Here is an 18,740-nt window from a genome sequence, read left to right on the forward strand (position 1 = left end):
AGGAAGAGCAAATCTCTCTGGGTAACTGGGCATTGGTTGGTCAACAGATCTCTGATTATAACATTGACAACCCTCAGTCAGTTCCCTTCGAGGCATTCTATTTATATAATACGATACAGATGGCCTTAAAATACCGTACTAGTTTTAGGAGAAAAGGAAAAAACTCTAAGAATGGCCAAATGCGGAAGCCTGAGGTAAAGGAGGAAGACAAAGAACAGATTAATGGCCATATCCCCACAGGGCATGAAGACTTAAGTGAGGCTCAAGGGCGGGGTGAATCTGAGGCAGCTTTAGCCCCACCTGAGGAGCAGGTAATTGACTCTCCTCCATCAACTCCACCCTCCGGGATGGAGGGAGGAGGGGTAGTGGGGACGGCAGTGACAGCACCAGCACCTCCCCCCCAGCATCCAGCACCTCCCCCCCAGCATCCAGCACCTCCCCCACAGCGTCCAGCTGCTCCTTTGAGTAGATTGCAAAAGGGACTAATTAAGGCCAAAGAAGAAGGGAGAAATGTATTGGAAATCCAACACCACATTTTTCCAGTTATTCAACAGTTTGATTCTTCAGGTCAAGAAAGTAGAAGATACTCTCCTTTTGATATAGATATCCTCAAAGACCTGAAAAAAGCTTGCACTCTTTATGGGGCTACATCAGCTTATGTTAAGATGCTATTACAAAATTTGTCTTTTGAAATCTTGACCCCTAATGACTGGAAATCTATAGCAAAGATATGCCTAGAACCTGGACAAAACTACTTGTGGCTTTCTGAATATAGTGAGCTCTGTAGGATACAAGCCCAACAAAATAGTCAAAGTGGAGTTCATGCTGCAATCACCTATGACCTACTTACAGGTACAGGTCCTTATGCAAATGTCGCAGCACAAATTAATTATTCTGTAGCAGCATATGAGCAAATTGCTGTTAATGCTATCAAAGCGTGGGCTTCCCTCCACAATAAAGACGACAAGAGGGGGGCCTTCACAAAAATAACACAAGGGCCAAATGAACCCTTTGCTGACTTTGTGGGACGCTTGCAGACAGCTATCACAAGAACAAATGGAGAAAATCCAATAACAGATGTTTTGATAAGGCAACTTGCTAAGGAAAATGCTAATGAGGTTTGCAGAAGAATTATACTAGGACTGCGCAGGGATGCTCCTTTAGAGGAGATCATAAGACGCTGTGCCACAGTGGACACAGGTGCCTTTTATACCCAGGCTATGGTGCAGACTTCCCAAAATTCAAACATGGGAAGACAGAATCCCTCTTGGCAAGGGACTTCCAGAGAGACTCGTAGATGCTTTCAGTGTGGAAAAGTAGGGCATCTGAAAGCTCAATGTTGGTATAGAGATAGAATGGGAAAACAAGGTGGGAGAACAAGACCCCAAACCCCATGTCCAAAATGCAACAGAGGCTTCCATTGGGCCTCAGAATGCAGACAGATTCAGGAAACGGGATGAGGGGCCCAGCCCCAGGGCCCAAGGCAAAAAACACTTGGGGCATGATGGCAGCCAATGGTGCACCCAGGGAGGGCTAGAAGTCCAGTATCCAGACATGACCAATCAGCCAGAAAGCCATATGATGGGAGAAGGGGATTACACAGTCAACCAGCCAGGAAGCAACCTGATGGCAGAAGGGAATTACAATTGGGGAGAATAGAGCTGTACGCAGCTGGGACAACTGAGATACCCCCTGGAGAGGTGAAATCTGTTCCTCTCCAGCCTATGGATCCCTTACCTCCAGGCACAGTAGGCTTGACCATTTCACCTCCTTTTTGTACGTACAAAACAGTGTCCATCCACACACTGATGTGGGAAACTGGGGAATGTGTAGATAATATCCCAGTCACTAATACAGGTAGACAATGTGTGACTTATCACCCAGGAGAAGTAGTAGCATCAGGTTTACTCATACAGAATCCTAATAAGCAACCTGGTGATAGTCACCCAGGTTCTGACTCCAGACCACAAAATCCAGGAATTTACTGGACAGCAGCTGTAACGGCTGACCGACCTATGCTCACGATCTATATAAATGGCCTACCATTGGAAGGATTGGTAGACACAGGTGCAGATCGTACAGTTATTAGAGGTGCCAATTGGCCCAGTCACTGGCCAAAGATTAAAGCAGACACCTATATGTCTGGAGTAGGAGGATCAATAGCAGCTGAAGTTAGTGCTGCCCCTATGAGATGGACTTTTGAAGGCAAAACAGGAGTTTTTACTCCTTTTATAGTTGAAAAACTCCCCATCAATCTGTGGGGAAGAGATGTTTTACAACAATTAGGGTTAAAAATGAGTACTTCGGTTTTTTAAGCAGGGCTGCTGTTGAAGGCCTGCCAACACTTTCACCTGTTCCTATCCAATGGAAAACTGATACACCAGTGTGGATAGAACAGTGGCCCTTGGGTAGCGATAAAATTCAGGCCTTATTAGATATAGTACAGGAACAGCTTGAACAAGGACATTTACAACCTTCTCTAAGTCCTTGGAATTCCCCAGTGTTCGTTGTAAAAAAGAAATCAGGAAAATGGAGGATGCTCACTGATTTAAGAAAAGTAAATGAACAGATGGAAACTATGGGAACTCTTCAGCCTGGACTTCCATCTCCTACTCAATTGCCTAGAGAGTGGCCTCTTTGGGTCATCGATATTAAGGATTGTTTCTATTCTATCCCTCTGGATAAGGAGGATATGAAAAGATTTGCCTTTTCAGTGCCCAGCGTTAACTTAGCTGAGCCTTATAAAAGATATGAATGGACAGTTTTGCCACAGGGAATGAAAAACAGCCCCACTATGTGTCAAATGTATGTTGCTGCTGCTCTTGCTCCAATAAGAAAAGCATTTCCAAAAGTAATACTATTACATTATATGGATGATATATTGGGATGTGCACCTGAGGAACAAATGCTAGAAGCATGTCTGCAAAAGACCATAGAAACACTAAGATACTACAAATTATACATAGCTGAAGAGAAAATTCAAAGACATGCTCCTTTTCAATATTTAGGATATGAAGTATACCCTAAGGTGCTTACAGTACAAAAACTGTCCTTAAGAACAGAGAAGCTAAACACCTTAAATGATTTTCAGAAATTGATAGGAGATATCCAATGGATGCGACCAGTGTTAGGCTTGACTACCTATCAGTTACAACCATTATATGATATTTTAAGGGGAGACAGTGCTTTAAATTCACCACGCCAGCTTACAAAAGAAGCTCAAGAGGCTTTGAGAGAAGTTGAACTGGCTTTATCCAATGTGGTTGAGAGAATCACTCAAAAGCCCTTGGAAATATCAGTTTTTGCCACACAAGAGGCACCCACAGCAGTCCTTCATCAAGGAGACAGTGTGATAGAGTGGGTGAACCTCCCGGCACAACCAGAACAAAGCCTTACTCCTTACCCAGTGCTTGTGGCTAGAATTTTGTTAAAGGCCATTAAGCGAGCAGTACAATTATCTGGGGCAAGACCTGATAAGATATACACCTTTTACACCAATACACAAATTAATGTGTGTTGTGAGACCATCCCAGAGTGGCAAATTTTATTAGCCATGGCTCCAAATTTTACACATGGGTCTCCATTAAAGATAACCAGACTTTTACATAATTGGCGATGGATTCTTGAAGAAAAAGTTTCTAAACTTCCTCTTGAAGGACCAACTATCTTTACAGATGCATCCAAACACAATATTTGTGCTGTATACTCTCATGATTTAACCATAAAGAGAGTAGTCAGAACTCCTTTTCAGTCCACTCAGCAGAACGAATTGTATGCAATCATGTTAGCTCTCACTTATTACCCAGGAGACATAAATATAATATCTGATTCAGCCTATTCAGTAGGTGTGGTACAAAGAATTGCCACAGCCCAAATAAAATTTGCAGCTTCTAATATATATCAGCTCTTTAAGGAACTTCAGGAGCAAGTGAGAAAACATCCAGGTAAGATTTATATCTTGCATGTCCATTCACATAGTGGACTCCCAGGCCCTATTTTTGATGGGAACTCAAAGGCAGATAGCCTTTTAACTATGTTGGCCAGTACACCTTTATTTCAGGAGGCCCAGGAATCCCATTCTAAGTACCATCAGGCTGCTCGAGCTTTGCGTTTACAATTTGGGATTACAAAAGAGGAAGCTAGGAGCATAGTAAAAAGCTGTACAGCTTGCCTTCCTTTCCATGCTCCTACACTGCCTCCAGGGAAGAACCCTCGTGGTTTGAGACCCAATGAAATCTGGCAAATGGATGTGACCCATTATAAATCTTTTGGTCGTCTGTCTTTTATCCATGTTGTGGTAGACACCTTTTCAGGATTCACTTTTGCCATACCAGCAGCAAAAGAGACAGCCCGAGTGGTCACTGAATTCCTCATGCAAGCATTTGCCATTATGGGTGTGCCACAAGCAATAAAAACAGACAATGGTCCTGCATACACCTCCAAACATTTTGCACACTTTTGTGCACAGTATAAGATTTTACACACCACTGGCATACCCTTTAATCCTCAAGGACAGGCAATAGTAGAGAGGAGAAACAGAGATATTAAGACGCTGCTCCAAAAACAAAAGAAAGGGGGAGCCACAGGTAACCCTAGAGAGCTTCTAAATCTAGCACTTTATACTATTAACTTCTTGATTTTTGACAAAGATGCACTGGCTCCGGCAGACAGGTTTTATAACCCACCGGAAGGGCAATGTCCAGTGCGAGCAGCTCCACTATCTTTAGATAATCGCCAGGTGATGTGGAGAGACCCAGAAAGTGGTGAATGGAAGGGACCAGATAGGCTAACTGCTTGGGGGAGAGGGTTTGCTTGTATCTCTACAGGTGGAGAAGGAATCAGATGGGTGCCAACAAGCCGTATTCGCCTTGTCCATCGCAGAGAGACGGAGCAGACCCTTGAAACGAAGGAGAAGACCCAAGAAACATCGGGTGGTTCTGTTGCTGATTGTGCTCACCATTGAAAGAGTGTGGCAGTTATGGCGTTTGACTTATGGACATAGAAAATCATTGGACTTCAAAACCCTCAGAAATCATTGGATTCTCTGAGACATAAGATTGTTGTAGGACTTTAAAGCCCTCAGGAATCATTGGATTTTCTGAGAAATGATAAGACTGTTACAGGACTTCAAAATCTGCTGGAATCATTGGATTCCCTAAGACATAAAAAGACTTTTGCTGGACTTCAAAAACTTGGGGGGATCATTGGATTCCCTGATATGTGAAGCAATGGACAATAGACTGGTTTTGGACTATCTCTTGGCTGCTGAAGAGGTGTATGTGTGACTGCTGTTTACATACTCTCCTTCTAGGACTTCTGGCAATCTTTTACATCATACTGTTGATTTATATTGTTTGTTATACCGTTACTTGGGTGCATAATTCATGTTTGTTACACCACATCAAGCCTGCACTGACTGTGGGGAGAGTCATCACTAATAGTCTCTGCGTTGTTGCTATGTGCTATGTGTTCCCATGCTGATGGGTTTGTGCATAATAAGACCCTTGAGCCCAGAAACCTGCTAGCAACCCCCACTTCCCTTTGGTGCTTTTCATCTCCCTTCCTGAGATGTCAGGGAGGGCGTGATTATCTCCTTTTTAGTGCTTTCACCTCCCTTCCTGAGAAGTCAGGGGGGTCGTGATCACTTCCTTTTCGGTGCTTTCACCTCCTTTCCTGAGAAATCAGGGAGGGTGTGATCACCTCCCCTTGGGGGCTCTGACCTCCCTGAAGAGTCAGGATGGCATGATCACCTGTGTTCTAAAACAAAAGAAAGCGGGAGATGTAATGGGCTGAGGCTTGAGTTGATGCACTGAGGTCCCAAGCACATGAGGCTAAATAGTAATTGGACCATACTCTATTAATAGATAAGCTTGGAGAGAGAATGGCCCCCACCCACTCTTTGTGCAAGTCCTGATGTGTTGTATAGGAAATGACGATTTTGGTGGGTGGAGGCAGGGGAGTGGAGAAGGAAAGGGAGGAGAGACCTTTGGGACGGCCATTGCCACAGTTGCCGACACAGTTGCCTCCATGGTTGCCTCGGCTCGCGTCGCTCTCTCTTAGCTGGCTTCCTGTCGCAACTGCCTATATTTGCTATCGCAATCTTTCTTGCCTATATTTGATATAGCAATCTTTATTCACCTCTTCGCTTCAATAAATATTGAAGATTTTCCCCTTAACCTGAATTCCTGACTCCGGCTGACTTTAAATACGCGGTCATTACAAGTTCATATAAGTCTCTCCAGGCCTCTCTGAAATCATCCTGTAGTCATATGAAAGAATATTCCATGACATTCATATACTATAACTTTTTCAGCAATTCTTCAATTGATCGACATCCACTCAGTTTCCAGTGTCTGTCCACTATGAAGAGGGCTGCCACAAACATTTGTGCACATACAGGTCCCTTTCCTTCCTTTAAGATCTCTTTGGGATATAAGCCTAGTAGTAACACTGCTGCATCAAAGGATATGCACAGTTTGATAACTTTTTGAGCATAGTCCAAAAGAATGAAAAAAATGGGGGAGAGGGGAGGAAGGGAGATTTTTTCCTCAATATCTTATTGGAAAAACAACTGATCTAGAAAATAGATCCATGAGAGAGATTTTTTTTTTTAATGATGGTGTCTTTCTCCACCTTTCCAGGGCATAGAACCAGAGTCCTATGATGGGAATAGCTTTTTGCAATTTTCACTTTGCTTCACTTATTATATATATAGAGTGTACAGCACAAGAATGTAGCCATTATAAGAGTGATTGATAATGTTAAGCTGCATTGTGAATTTCTGAGTTCCAAGCCAGAAAAGACAACTCTGAATAATTTCAACTATTAGCACATTCATTACACATATAATATAGATAAAAAAATATTAATAATTTAAAAATTCCCTCTTTTCAACCAAAAGTCAGGATGACCCTGAAGATTGATGGAAAACATTCACTTGAGAGATGATTTTGATTTTATATAAGAGTAAGTGAGTTACAACACGAATGCTAAGGTTGATAGCAAGGCAAATTAAGAAGAGAAATATCATACTAGGAAGGGAAGAATGGAAAATATTGCTAAAATTTCTAGGCAATCTACTTGTTTAGAGAACTATGGTCTTTCTCTATGTGAGAGGATTGGTTCATATAGAAACATTCTCCCCCAGTGATGGTTCAATCCCCCCTTTCTAGATAATTAGTGTATCCAGCATCCTATGGTTTTGCAATACCATAAAGGCAAGTGAATCAGTATACATTTGGAGGCTGGTTTCCCTCTATGTTCCAGTTCTATGACTAGTTCTGCTGAGAGGTTCCAGACAGATGGGCACAATGTGCCAAAGGTGGCTGTGGTACTAGGCAATCTATCTATTGGATAGGTGCAATTGGATAGGATAGAACTATAATCGGCAAGAAAGCAAGTCTCTGATGGCAATGGAGTGACAATTTTAATCAGAGAGGAACTTCGGCAAAGTGATTCCCTGGAAATGGAGACAATTTGGGTACACTGTAGACAAAAGCACAGAGGCCTTCCCAGAGAGGAGGAAAGCTACAATATAGAATAGAGCCACATAAGAACAGTGCTGCAGAAGGAGGCAATTCAGTGTCAAAGGTACTAGAAGGTGAATCCTAAGCAGAGTGAGTGAAACTCACACAGTACAATGCTCCCAGGAATGAGTATTTATCATTGCTGGGATTCTTAACATCAATTGAACAGATGTCTTTACAATTGTCTTTATTGTAGAAAAAGCTCAGAGGTCTGCTGCCTGATCTGTTAGGGCAGACACCTTTATTTCCCATATTATGGGGACTTATAAGATGTCCCAATTTTAATCAGGGAAAGCTGGCCACAGGAGCTGGCCAGAGGAATCAAATGAAACATTTAGAAAAGAAGCCATTAGGAAAGAATTCAAAATAAAGATAAAATTACATTGCATGAAATTTAACCATCCAATGTGAGGGCCCATATGCCCTCTCCTAGATGAAGAATAGAACTTGAGTTTCTGAGAGATCAACTTTTTCTGGGGTATCTGTTGGCTTCCACAAAACTTTCCCCAAATTCCTGCTTAATTTTTTTTTGCCAACCTGCAATATATTGAAATCATAATGGAAAAAAAAAAAGACTTGTGATATAGAAGGGATGACTCTAGTTAAACACACACACACACACACACACACACACACACACACACACACAGAGAGAGAGAAAGTGACAGAGAAAGAGGGAGACAGAGACATCACCAGACAGACAGACAGACACAAAGACAGAGACAGACTGACAGAGAGAGAGAGAGAGAGAGAGAGAGAGAGAGAGAGAAACCTGAAAATTTGAGACAACCTTAAGCTGCCTTCTCCATATATACACTTATGTTTCAGGCTGAAGTGTTCCACCATGGAAAGATTTATGACCCTCTTGAACCCGATGGGTCAGTCACCAATGTTCCTGTGCAAGAAACGAGACAATAAGGAGCATCAGATTGTCTAAGGAAAACGATGTCCAAGAATCAGGACAATTGGAAACCTTGATTGTGCTGTTGGGAGTACAGTGAAATTTCAAGGCCAAATCATAGTCTCTGTTTATCAGTGGGACAAAGTTCATCCCCAGCAATGGTGGCCATCTCCCACTTGCATCTCCTCCTAGCTTTACAGACAAAGGCAGTTCCTATGACATGTGATATCTAAGAGAGGCTAAATGTTTCATCTCCGACATTCAGTTTGATTGGTTGCTATTACAGAGCAGAACTTTGTAGGGGAGGCCACAGAATTTGGGTTCTGAGAGGTCAGATTAATTATGAGTATGTGCCTGGACAGAACAGAGTCAGCTTTCCAAGGACTAATATGAAGAGGTAACTGTATACCTGGTCATTTGCATAAGGTTTATTTTGCATTTTTCATGGATATATATATGTATGTATATATGTGTATTTATTTATTCTTTCTCCTTTTCTCCTCCCATTTTCTCCAAGAAGGCTGCAATTAAGCATAAATGTGTGTCTCTGTGTCTGTGTAGACAATAGCAGCCAATGTTTATGTATGTAGATATGTATGTTACATATGATACACAAATATATATACACATACATATACATAGACATTTATAATCATAGTAATACACATATTAACATTCAATATTAATATTCAAATACATTTATATATGGCTCTACCACACTGATTTATCCTCTGTTTCTCTGAAGGTGGATAACATCATCCTATAGAAGTCCAAGTCTTTCCATGCTTTTCTAAATCCATCAAATCATTGTTTCCTACAGCATAGAAACATTCCAACTTTATACTATCTAGTTATTTTAAATAACCTAAAACAATATGGATCAATGTACCTGACATATAATGTAATTTTATGAATTCTTTTTGGGCAAGTGACCATTTTATATTACTCTTTGGGGTAGGAGAGGCTTTTTAAATTTCAGTTTCTTTCTCTGATGATGAACCAGATCTTCCTTATTCCCATAGTAACTTTCTATGGTTGGGTTCTTTCTCTTTTGCCTACTAATTTTTTTTTTTTAATTTGTAGCAAGTTATTGGTATAATTGCCTGTAATCCTGGAATTTAAGGCTTGATGTCTCTGGTCTCAAGTCTTCATTCAATTTTTCCCTCTGCCCTAGATCTGAAACCCAAAACTCCACCCTTTTGTAAGAGCCCACAGCCAGCAGCATCCTTGCCCCACTGCTTCTGCACTCACTGAGTATATTCTCTTTTATTCTTACCCCCGCCCAAGTCTTAGTAACACAAATGGGCCTGGCCTTCCTTTTCAGCAGAATTATCAGTCTTCATCGTTTTTTTGTTGATTGCCTATATAGTCTGGGGGAGGGACAATTACTGTGGCTGCATTCCTTCTGACCCAGATAGTTACTGTTCCTCCCTTGTTTTCAAAGGGAAATAGCCTGAAAGTATTTACATTTCATAGGTAGATCTTTGGATTTTCTCCAGTTGTCACAGGCCACCACTAGTGCTGTCCCCACTATTATTTGTTATTAAGGTTCTACATTTTGCCCTGAAGTATTTTCTGGATTTTCTGATCTAATCTCCCATCTTCCCAGAATTATATCCTTTGATATTCTTGACCCTTTGTCCTTCTAAATGAATTTTACTATCATTTTTTCTAACTTAGTAAAATAAACTTTAGAAATTTAATTGGGATGTCATTGACTATATAGTTTAGGTAAATTTGTCATTTTTATAATACTGGCTTTGACTATTCCTGGACATATTTCTTCAATTATTTAAATGATTTATTTTTGTACAAAAAAGTTTTTTTTTCCTAAATGATTTTGTTCATGTAGTTCCTGGGTTTGTTTTGGCAGGCGTATTTCAGGGTACTTTTTTACTGTCTAGAGTTATTTTAAATAGGTTGTCTTTTATAATCTCTTCTTGCAGGGTTTTGTGTGTGATATATATATATATATATGTTGATGACTTCTGTGGATTTACTTTAATATTCTGCCACTTTGCTGAAATTATTGTTTTAAAAAACTTTTTAGTTAAGTATTCAGGATTTTCCAAATATGTCATCAGATCATCTTCAAAAATGGATAGTTTTTTTTTTTTAATCTCATTGCCCAGTCTGATCCCTTCTATTTTTTTTTCTCTTCTATTATTATTGGTACTATTGAACAATATTAGTGACAATGACCATTCCTGTTTTACATGTGATCTTACTACGAAGGCTTCTAGCTTATCTTCATTACAAATATTGCTTGCTAACTTTGGTCTCATTGGGAATGGGTTAAAGAGGGAATAACATATATATATATATATATATATATATATATATATATATATATATTTAATTTTAAAAAAATTTTTTTATGTTAACTTTTTATTGACAGAACCCATGTCAGGGTAATTTTTTACAACATTATCCCTTGCACTCACTTCTGTTCTGATTTTTCCCCTCCCTCCCTCTACCTCCTCCCCTAAATGGCAAGCAGTCCTATATAAGAGTAACATATATATCTAACAGGATATAAATGTCTTCTCAATTCAGAAATAAATAACACAGCAAGGGGATTTTGTGGGGTGAGAAGATAAGGAAGGAACTCTTAGAAGAATGAGTAAATTAAGGAATAGGAAGGCAAGGTAATGAATAGAAGTAATGTAGAATATTAAGAAGGGACAGGGGAAATAGGGTGAGAAAAGTAATGAGGGAAAATAGGAAGGATCATGAGGAAAATATACAACAAGTAATTGTAGCTTAGAATGTGAATGGGACAAATTTACCCATAAATGAAAATAGCAGATTAAAAGTTTGAATTCAATAATATGTTGCTTTCAGGAAACTTTATAAAAATGTGAGAGACACACAAAAACAAGATGAAGGTCAGAAGAATAATTTAGTGTGAAAAAAAGTATACTTAATAATTGTGATCTCAGACAAACTTTAAATTAAAATAGATTTAATCAAAAATAAAAAATAGAGAAACAACTCTCTGTGTCAGTAATTTTATTCAATATTGCTTTAGACCATTTAAAAGACCTAGACAATATAAAGTACCTGAGCATATACTTGCCAAAACAGACACAGAAGCTAATTGTATATAAACATAAAAAACCTTTTTATACAAATAAATATATATCTAAATAACATTTTTTAAAAAATCAGTCTCAGTTTCTGCATTTAGGAAATAGGGATAATGATTTGTCCTGGTATCTTGTTTATATATATTTGTATTCATTGTGTCTCCCCAATTTGATTATGTGCTTCTTGATAGTAGAGGCTGCTTTTCAATTTTGCAGAACACACAGAAATTGCATAAAAAGCCACATTACTGGATGAGAGATTCCAAAAAAATATTGCCTGGCTAGGTTATCAGGTGAGGAAAAATAATGTTTATGTGAAACATATTGACTATTAATATTAATTTGTAATGTTCCCTTCTCAGTCAAAGGCCTTCTCTTGTACCAACTTTAACCAATTCTAGCTAAGAAATCTAGCTAGAAACCTGTTTTTCTTTTCTTAATGGACAAGACCCAGTCTGAGTTAGATCCCTGTCTAGGGAGGATTCATTTCTATTCTTGTTCCTTTCATTACAGTTTGGGGCAGCCTCGCTCATGACAGAGAAAGGAAAGTAGGGAAGAACCTGGTCAGGAAGCCCAGAATAATAGAAGAAGCAGAAAACCCATGATCTAACTGCTCCCAAGCTGACCTGGAACCACGAATGTCTATTCTTTGAGGGTAACCATTCAACCAACTCTGAATATAAGTTTCTCTTCCCTTGCCTTCTCTTTTCTAACTCCTTGTCTTTTTAACTTCCATGTAGGAAGTAGGATGGAAGACCAGGTGCAAAGGTGGGATAAGATTGGGATGTAGAATTGGCAGAAGTGGAACAGGGCTAAAGGACTAATCCCAATGTCATCCTGTCCTTAAACTAATGCCAATTCTTGCCTGCCCTCATTCAGGCTGCTCCATCTCAGCTGCTCCATCCAATTTTTACTTATTAAAAATATTTTTTTCAATTACTAAAAAAAAATTCCTTTCCCTTCCATCTTGCCCCCTCTACAATAAAAAAGAAAAACAAATGCCTTGTTTAAAACACACACACACACACACACACACACACACACACACCCCACACACCCCCCTCCTTCTGAATCTTGGTCTCCTGACTCTCAGGCTGGGGGTTTTCAATTGTTCTTTCTTGGTGTTCCACTGGCCAACAGCTCTTTTAGATCTCTTACCAAGTACATCTTACTGTTTGTGTGTTTGCTTTGTTTTTGTATTGATTTGGTTTTTCCATCAATTCAAACATTATGAAGTACGTATACTATGTGAACAGGACTGTGCTGGTTACTAGGGGTCACAAAAAGAAAAACAAGAAAGGTGAACCTGGGCAAATCATTTGATCCTGTCTGCCTCAGTTCCCTTATCTATCCAGCTGACAGACTGACATTCCTAAAAAAAAACTGCTCTGATTGCATCACACTCTTATACACACACAAAAAAATTATATACTGGTAGCTCCTATTGCCTCTAATATAATATTGAGGGACAACTAGGTGGTGCAGTAGATAGCGCACCAGCTCTGAAGTCAGGAGGACCTGAGTGCAAATCTGGCCTTAGACACTTAACACTTCCTAGCTGTGTGACTCTGAGCAAGTCACTTATCCCCAGTTGCCTCAGCCAAAATAAAATAAAATAACATTGAAAACTCAGTACCCTAGCACTTGAAAGTCATTACTCCCTACCATTGCTCCTCCATTTCAGCCAACCGGCCAACTTTCTGTTCCCCATTCATGGTATTCCATCCTCCTACTCCCTGCTGTGACACAAGGGCATACAGAGCCCTCCCTTTATGGCTAGAATAGATCCTTCTCTGATCCTGCCGGTCATTAGTCTTCTCTTCCTCTTAAAATGACCTTGTATTATTATCCATGGATTTAATCTAGAATCAGGTTGCATCTCTCCTGTGGAACATAGGTTCCTTGAGGATGGACACCAGGTAGTTATGAGAATTGTGTTTTGGGGAGGCACCTTTTCCCATTCTCTCAGCTATGACATTTCAGAAGTAAGACTTGCTTATAATTAGAAATGACAGGAGCCTTGAAGACAGGGACTATCCCTCATGGTGATCCTCATCATTCCTTTTCCTACCCTTCATTCACTTACTCTTTCCTCTGGGACATTTTAAAATTCACTCATTACTCATTTACTTATTAGCTCTAATTACACCCAATAAGCAATTATTAAGTGTCTACAAGGGGCTAAAATATAAAGAGAAAATGAAAAAGCAATTCCTAACTTCACAGAGTTTACATCCTAATAGGGGATACAACTTCTAATTTGAAAATTATACATAAGATTACTTGAGTAGAGAGACCTAACTGTAACACTGAGAGTATCTGGAAAGGTATGGAAATTGGCTCATAAGTGCACAATTTATTCACACTAGGTGTGCCAGGAAAGGGTGGGGTGCAAGATCTTGAGCTGAGCTAAGAGCTACCATAGCAATCTATCTCCTGGATGTAATGTATATCTCTGCCCACATGGTTAAATTATGGGGCAGATTCTCCAATTGATAAATGGTCAAAGGATATGAACAATTTTCAGATGAAAAAATTAAAACTATTTGTAGTCATATGAAAAGGTGCTCCAAACCACTATTGATCAGACGAATGCAAATTAACACAATTCTGAGACACCACTACATACCTGTCAGATTGGCTAAGATGACGGGAAAAGATAATGACAAATGTTGGAGGAGATATGGGTAACAAAGTGGTGCAATGGAAAGAGTGCTGGAACTGAAGTCAGGAAGATCCGAGTTCTAATTTGACCTCAGGCCCTTCCTAGCTGTGTGATTTTCTTTGGCTCAGTTTACTTATGTGTGAAAGGAGCCAGAGAAAGAATAGGTAAAGCATTCCAGTAACTTTTCAAGAAAACCTCAAGTGAGGTTAGAAAGAATTCTAACTGAGAAAACAGCAAAAAATAACAAGACAAGAAAAAAAAATAAGGTATTAAATAGTTCTTGTAGAGCAGGGACCATTTCATTGTCTCTGTGCCCCAGCATCTAGCTCACTACCTGCTGCCCCCTGTGGGCACTTAATGTAGAATGCCCATTGATTGGTAGGTCTGAAGAGATGGAAAAGAATGTAGACATATAGAAAGAAGAAATGTCTCACAGAGGAGAAAAGGAAGGACTTTTGACCCATGGAACTCATACAGTGGAGCCTCACAGAAATGGAGGGTGGGGCTTTTATGGGCCCTTCAGTAAAACCCTGTAATTTGGGGTGAAAAGTATGGTCAAGTAAGCCCACTCACAATCCAATATGCTGAGAAAATAACACATGGAAGAAGCATAAGATAGAGAAACTAACTTGTCCCAGCTCTGGAGAACTAGCTCCCAACACCCCATAATTTCTTGCAAAAGTGATGAGAAATTCTATTCTGAAGGACAAAGCCCCCACTTGTAGAGGGCCCCACAGTGATGCAAAGCCCCACATATGGCAGAGGCTGTCATGTTTTATCTTTTAAAAAAGTTCTTAAAGGTTGTCTTCAAGAAATGCTGGGAATGAAATCCAAGCAGTCATGTTTTTCTCATGATTCCTAGCAGTAGTGCCTAAGAAAAATAGAAAGATATGGAGATGGATTGATTCCTGAACTTTGAACAAAAGACTTAATGTGGACTAGGACACCATGCCACAAGACACCCTGGATTTTCTGCTAAGCAGCCAGTAACTTTCAGTCTTGTACTTGCCTAGTGAATACTGTCAGTCACTCAAATCAACTTTTATTAAACACCTTCTGTGTACCAAGTTCTATCAGATTCCTCTCTCTGAAGGAGACAAAGACTGTTTTCTCAGTCCAGGGACTGAGATGTTAACAAAGTTAACTCATACAAAATTAGTGAGACATTAGACAATTTGTCAGTTTATAAACTATCCCCACAGAATTGGAGTGGTGCGAGACAGAACTCTATAAGGACTATTTATCACAACCACCTATTGCCCATAGGAGAGTTAGTTGGAGTTTCCAATGAGCAGGTGGAGAGAGCTGAGTGGGGAATGTCTGTGGTGAGAAAAGTGAGAAAAAGAGACCATCAGTTGTACCGACTTTCTGATTCAGATGTAGACACTGAAAATGTAAAGGAAACCAGATGGGTTATTATAGGGCAGGAGAATTAAACTAGGGGCCAACTCTTTTCATGCCCAAACCTGCTCCAAGAACATAGAGGTTATAGCTTCAACCCATAGGGCTTGAGTGCACTGACAGCCAACCTGGAATGGTGGCTCACTCATTCTTTGTAACTTGTAGAAACAAGTTTAGCATCATTCTGGAGTCAGCCCATCCCAACTTCTAGCACCATTGTAAAGCAGAGATCAGTAAGGACAAGGGAAGGATGAGTATTAGATTAATCACTACACTAAGGTATGCCCTGTTGCAGTCATCATTTAAAAGCTCATGGCATATGAGCCCTTTGATCTCAGAGGAGATATGAATGAGATGGGAGATTCAGGGTGTGAAAAGAGCTCCAGTTTATTATGCTGTACAACCTTATTGATATATACTTTTTCCATACCCTTACAATGATGTAGTCAGTAATCTGAAGACATAGTTATACATGTTAATTGTTTATTTGTCTGGGTGACAATGGGAGGCATTGTTCTGTGAAAAATGCCTTGGATGTAATTGTATTTCTATTCATGTGCATTTAAATAACCACATGCTGAAAATGATTTTTATTTGCTGTCATATTCATTTGATTATGTTTTACGTTACATTCATGCTCTAGCAAAGCTTATTATTTGTAGTAGATGCTGGTACTTATAGTTCAGTTGTGTTTCATATATATATGGACCTATTCATTTGATTGTTACTGACTAGTTTTGCTTGGTTAATTAGTTTTCGCTTTTAATTTATTGCTTGAAACATATCTCTATATCTATACATGCATGTATAAATACACACACTTACATATATACATATACATATAGATATAATTTGTGTATACATGTATATATACATATACAAATGAATATATAAACAATGACATATATCCATTTGCATACATATGCATGTGCATGTGTGTACATATAATGTGTTATGTGTTCATACATTTGCATGCAGTATGCCTATGTGCATGTATGTGTGTATGCAGATATGGAAGAAAGGAAGACTCTCCCTGCAAGGACCAATGCATTGTCTGGAGTGGAAACCAAGAGAAGTCAGAGTCACCAGCTTCAGCATCTCCATCAACCTAGACTCTCCACCCCCACAACACTTTCTCCTACCTTTCCATCTCCTCCTCAGTCTCAGGCCCCCTACTGGATCTGGTAAGACCTCTTCTTGTCTTTGTACACATCTTCATTGTTGGTGTTGGTATTCACTCATGTCCAATTCTTCATGACCCCATTTGAGGTTTTCTAGATAAGGAAACTGAGGCAAGTGGGGTAAGTGGCTTGCTCAGGGTCACATAGCTAGTGAGTATCTGTGTATAGGGCTGAAACTATTGAAGTCCATGCACTGTGGTCAGGACTGCAGAGCGCTTGAGGCTAACTTCTGATTGTCGATACTCTAAGGCATATACTTCGAAAATGGTCCCTTTCACTATCTGTACTGGCTCAATGATTGGTGTATAGAGGATTGTAGGAGGGACTGGGAGGTGGAGTAAGACTAGTCAGAGATACACTCTTGGCGGTAGAGGAGAGGGAAGGTGGTGGCGGAGATTCTGCTTCCATCCTGTTCAAGGGTGGATTTGAACGTAAGGGGACTGAGAATAAAGATTATGGACTTTTGCTTATCCTGACTCCGGCTGATTCTGGGGTGTCCTGGGTGCTAGCGTGGCTGTTACATTTGAACTCAGCTGAATTTGAACTCAGGTCTACCTTACTCAAGGCCCAGTGTTTCTAATTCATTCCCATTTGCAAATTGCATCTATACCCTAGACAGAGAAGTGTTATTTTATGTTTGAAAGACATTCCTTTTGCCTGCCTACATATTTGAGAAATTAATTAATTGTTTTAATCTTCACTAAGTACTTAGAAGATTTTGGTCAAAGAAGAGGATTCAATTCTTGGGAGCTTGGGAGCTTGGAAGCAGACTGAGATGCAAGGAGATATTAAAGAGACACTGCTTGATTGTAAGAATCTGGGTCTTGGGAAACTGGACAGGACTATCTGCCCTCCATACCCTTACTCTAAGCACCCCCAAACAAAAAAAGGAGGAGGGGCTGCTGTAGCTTCAACTCCAGAACTCAGCTCAGCCCCAGTCAAGGAGGATTCAGAGTAAGACCCCAAGCCATTACAGCACAGTATTTAGATTTATGTGTGTATGTGTGTGTGTGTGTGTGTAAACACACATGATCATAATGTATACATACATAGCACACGTGTTTATGTGTGTGTGCACATGCAACACATATATTACACACAAATATATTGTAAAAATGGACACGTGTCTTTATATATGCATACACACATTTCTCTATTATATTTATGTATGTATTTTTGGTGGAATTGTGAATGAAGCCAGACATTCTGGAAAGCAGTTTGGAACTGTGCTCAAAAAGTTATCAAACTGTACATACCCTTTGACCCAGCAGTGTTTCTACTGGGTTTATATCCCAAAGGGATCCTAAAGGAGGCAAAGGGACCCACATATGAAAAATGTTTGTGGCAGCTCTCTTTATAGTGGCAAGAAACTGAAAAATGAGTAGACGCCCATCAATTGGAGAATGGCTGAATAAATTGTGGTATGTAAATATTATGGAATATTATTGTTCTGTAAGAAATGACCAGCAGGATGGTTTCAGAGAACTCTGGAGAAACTTAGATGAACTGAGTAAAGTGAGTAGATCTAGATCATTATACACTGCCACAGCAAGATTATTGATGATCAATTCTGACGGCTGTGGCTCTCTTCAACAATGAATTGATTCAGAACAATTTCAATTGTTTAGTGATGAAGAGAACCATCTACACTCAGAGAGAGGACTGTGGGAACTGATTGTGGACCACAACATAGCATTTTCACTCTTTCTGTTATTGTTTACTTGCAGTTTTGTTTTCCTTCTCAGGTTTTTTTTTTTTTCTTTCTAGATCCATTTTTTCTTGTACAGCAAGATAACTATATGGATATGTATGCATATATTAGCTTTAACATATATTTTAACATGAAATGGAATACTGGCCATCTAGGGGAGGGGGTGGGGTGAAGGAGGGGAAAATTTGGAATCGAAGGTTTTGCAAGGGTCAGTGTTGAAAAATTACTCATGCTTATGTTTTATAAATAAAAAGCTATTATATATA

The 18,740-nt window shown here is 39.6% G+C and overlaps 1 protein-coding gene across 1 annotated transcript in view; it reads left to right on the forward strand.

Annotated features, from left to right (window-relative positions):
- Positions 1–18,740, forward strand: part of LOC127555970 (tumor necrosis factor receptor superfamily member 14-like) — a 659,215-nt gene that overhangs the window by 263,741 nt on the left and 376,734 nt on the right. The window lies entirely within an intron of this gene.

This window comes from Antechinus flavipes, chromosome 3 (genome assembly GCF_016432865.1).
Source record: "Antechinus flavipes isolate AdamAnt ecotype Samford, QLD, Australia chromosome 3, AdamAnt_v2, whole genome shotgun sequence".
Taxonomy (NCBI): domain Eukaryota; kingdom Metazoa; phylum Chordata; class Mammalia; order Dasyuromorphia; family Dasyuridae; genus Antechinus; species Antechinus flavipes.